Genomic DNA, 3,929 nt, shown 5'->3' on the forward strand with positions numbered 1-3,929 from the left:
GGGGGGGGGTGGAAATCCAGGCGGAGATGGGGGGGGCGCTGGAAAACCGGGGGCGGGGAGCGGGCGACGGGCACCCAGCCCCGCTCGGCTGTCCCGGGGAGAAAAAGGCTGCGCTCGGAAAGCGCGCCTGGGTGTGCGAGCCACGGCTGGGTCTCCCCCTTTCCAAAACGGAACCAAGAACGGAAGTCCCCTCTCGAGGCAGCGCGAAGTTCACTTTCCTCCGGGATCTGCACGCCTCCTCCCGGTCACCGCCCCTGCCTCGCCTTCCCGGCGGAGGCGCAGCAGCGCAAGCCGGCGGCTCCCCCGGCCGAGCCCCCGCGGCCCGGCGCGGCGCGATCCAGCCGGGCAGCCCGCATCGCCCCCGGGCGGAGGGGCGGCCGCGGCGGGCGCGGGACCCCCGGGCAGCCCGATCCGGCGGCGGGCGGCCAGACGCGCGCGGAGCCCTCCAGGCGCCCCCGCCCGGCGCTTTCCGAGCGGACCGGCGGCTCTCCGGCGAGCCCGACTTCGCGGCGGCGGCTCCGGGCGGCCGAGCCAGCCGGGAGGGGCGAGGCGCCAATGGCCGCGGCGGGGAGCGCCCGGGCCGGCCGAGCGGCGCCGGCTCCGCCTTCCGACGCGGCGGGGGTGGGAAGGGCGCGGCGGCGGTTCGCGCGCCCCGGCCCCGCCGGCTGGGGCGAGCCGAGCCCCCCCTCGGCGGGGAGGCTGAGGCTGGAAGGAGAGCCGGCGGGCGGCGCGGGGAGGCGACGGGAGGCCAGCTGGCCGGCGAGCGGGGCGCGGCGCGGCGCGGCGCAGGAAGGGTCGAGGTCCGGGCTTCGGAAGGTCTCCGTGCCAAACCGGCGCCGAGCCGGACTGCGGGAGCCGCCGAGGGCCAGCTGCGCCTGAACGGGGAGCAGCGGGCGAGCGTTGCCAGCCCGCGCAGCCGGCGACTGCGCCACCAGCTGCGCCAGTTCTTGCTGCCCCCCCCGCCCCGTTACAAAGCCGCATGTAAAAATCCGCCCCAGGAAGGAGGGTCCCCGCTGGGGTTCTGCAGGAAGCCCCGCGCTGACGGCCGGCGCCCTCCGCGGGGGCTGACGAGCTGGCCTTGCCTCGGGCGGAGATGCCCCGAATCCTCCGCGGACTGAGACCAACGTGCGCTCAGGAGGAGGCACAGAACTTTCTACCTCCTTTATTTTAGGGACCCTGTGTCAAGAAAGCCAAAACAGAGTTCCCTGTGTTCTCCGTTGCCTTCTCTTGCATATCCTACCCACCGGTCACAGTGATTTTGCACAGCGAGCACACTTTTGCCACATCCTCGCTCGGTATCCCAAGTCCTGTTCTCTCACACACGAAGAATAAATCGTTCAGGATATCTACAGGAAGCGCTTGGCCCCTATTTTTATGGGGACCAAGTGTGAGTTGGTGATCAGAATGGGAAATCCTTCTCCATTTCCATCGGTTGCCTTTTAATGCAGATTTAGTTTTATGAACGAAACTAAATTCGATAAACAAGACCTCACGTATAGTAGTTGTGAATCTAACAAGTTAACTGCGATTGCTGCTCCATTTTCAGCTAGAGACTTTTAATATGACTTGCCTGGCCCATTTTTAGATTTATACCTGCAGCCTTTCCCTGTTCTTGGAGACTTGTTCCGGCCACTCTATAGCGTATGTCTGGAAAATGTAAGAAAAGCTTAGAAAGGCATTTTATAAGCAATTGGTTGTAAAAGTGCACTGATTTGATTGTGATTCATGTGACAGCAAGTCATTCTCAACCCTTTGTGACCACAGAAGTAGATTTTCTCCAACCTGGTCCTTCAGGCCTTCCAAGGGTGCCCCCATCACCACTGCAACTGAGTCCCTCCCCCTGGCTGCTGGTCGCCCTTTTCTTCTCTTTCCTTCCACCTTTCCCAGCATCACAGCCTTCTCCAGAAAGCTGGGTCTTCACATAATGTGTCCGAAGTGTATAATAACTGAAATTCCTTTCATAATTTGAGAAGCAACGAATTAAAAGAATCTAGCGATCCTGCCTCAGTAAAGTAAGGTAAAGGTAAAGGTTTCCCTTGACATGAAGTCCAGTCGTGTCCAACTCTAGGGGGCGGTGCTCATCCCCGTTTCAAAGCCAAAGAGCCGGCGTTTGTCCGAAGACGCTTCCTCCGTGGTCATGTGGCTGGCATGACTACACGGAACGCCGTTACCTGCCTGCCGAAGTGGTGCCTATTCATCGACTCACATTTGCGTGTTTTAGCAAGCTTTACTGCAGTATTATTTGGGCGGGGCTATAAAAGATGAACATATAAGCAGGACTATCGAAAGAAAGTTACAATAAAAGTTACCAGCACGCTGGGCAGGGCCGCAATGGGGGGGGGGGCAACCGGGGCATGAGTGCTGGGGGGGTGCCAAAATGGGCGCGGAATCCATGTTTGCCCCGGGTGACACAGACCCTAGTTGCGGCCCTGACACTGGGTGGGGAATTCTGGGAGTTGAAGTCCACACCTCTTAAAGTCCTTGAGGTTGAGAAACCCTGTTCCGGATGCTGTGATAGTGGTCCGTACGAGCTCCATTTCCAAGGCTCCAGAGATGACAGCTGCTGGCCCGCTGTCGTTTTCAGTTTGAACCAAGGGGCATTTCCGCTAAAACTTTTCACCGCCAAGTTCTCAGTGGGAGCAATGTACAAGGGAGGCCTGTTCGCTGATCTCTGTGGTCAAATCCACACCAGCTGGCTTGTTGCTTGCTGGCCAAGAGCTTCAAGTGATGAGGGCTTCCTCGCGGGACACAGCAACCAACATTATCCTCCAGGAAGAGGTTTCAGAGCGTGATGCTTCACACGTATATCACACATAAAGCTGATGAGCTTTGCAATCAATCACTTTTCATTTAGGAGAAAGGGGCATGAACTACGGAACACCAACTTGACTTGGCAGCACCAGCATTTGAAGGAAGTCATGCTGGAATTGCACCACCTTGATTTCTTTCCCAGGCCCCATCACTGTTCCTTTCCAAATCAATTCATCCTGTCTTAAACCAATCTCAAACTATACATTCCTAAGAACAGATGTCTGGCCCAAGCTGAGCTGACCTCGCGCAACTTGACATTGTCACACCAAATGGGAATTATGGACGCAAGCAACTGATGCCAATGACATCACTGGCATCATTTCTACGATGTCATGGCATGTGTGATATCACAGTGCACCCCAGGGGCAGGGTCTCTCCCTTTCCTGTCCTACGATGCAGAGAGAGAGAGAGAGAGAGAGATGCCCACCATATAAATTATGGGCAATAATAAATGGGCTCCTCGCTTGGTTTCCATCTCAGGTCTGTTTCCCTGTTCCCTGCCAAGGAGCCAAGCCATCGCCCCAGCAGAAGAGCCAAAAGGATCTTTGCATTCAGAGAAAACGTCAGCAAAAGCCCAGAAGGTTGTTGAGGAGCAGACACGTTTTTTGCCCGGGCTGTGGCAGAAGAAATGACACAAGGGCTTTGTCCCCTCTCCCTTCTGAAGAGCTGCTGCCTATAAATTGGGTGGAAAGGATGAATAATACATATCATATAATATATTCATGATAGTTCTATGGGCATGCTATGGATAATATACATTAATATATAACCACCCTTACAAATAATTCACAGCATTCTCTCCTGTCTAATCACTGGTCACCAGACAGTGTACAGTATTTACTTTATGGTAAGGATTATGAATGGCTTTAGCAATGAAGGCTGGGCCCCTTCCTTCCTTCCTTCCTTCCTTCCTTCCTTCCTTCCTTCCTTCCTTCCTTCCTTCCTTCCTTTTTTAAGCACCCCCATTCATTGGATTATTAATGGGTTCCCAAACAGTCCTGGCGCAAACAATGCAGCATTAATATTTGATGCGACATCTATAGCTTCCCCATTCATCATTTATAACAGGCTGCAAAAACATGATAAAACATTTATTATGTGTTTATAGATCACTTCAT

This window comes from Candoia aspera, chromosome 14 (assembly GCF_035149785.1).
Source record: "Candoia aspera isolate rCanAsp1 chromosome 14, rCanAsp1.hap2, whole genome shotgun sequence".
NCBI lineage: Eukaryota > Metazoa > Chordata > Lepidosauria > Squamata > Boidae > Candoia > Candoia aspera.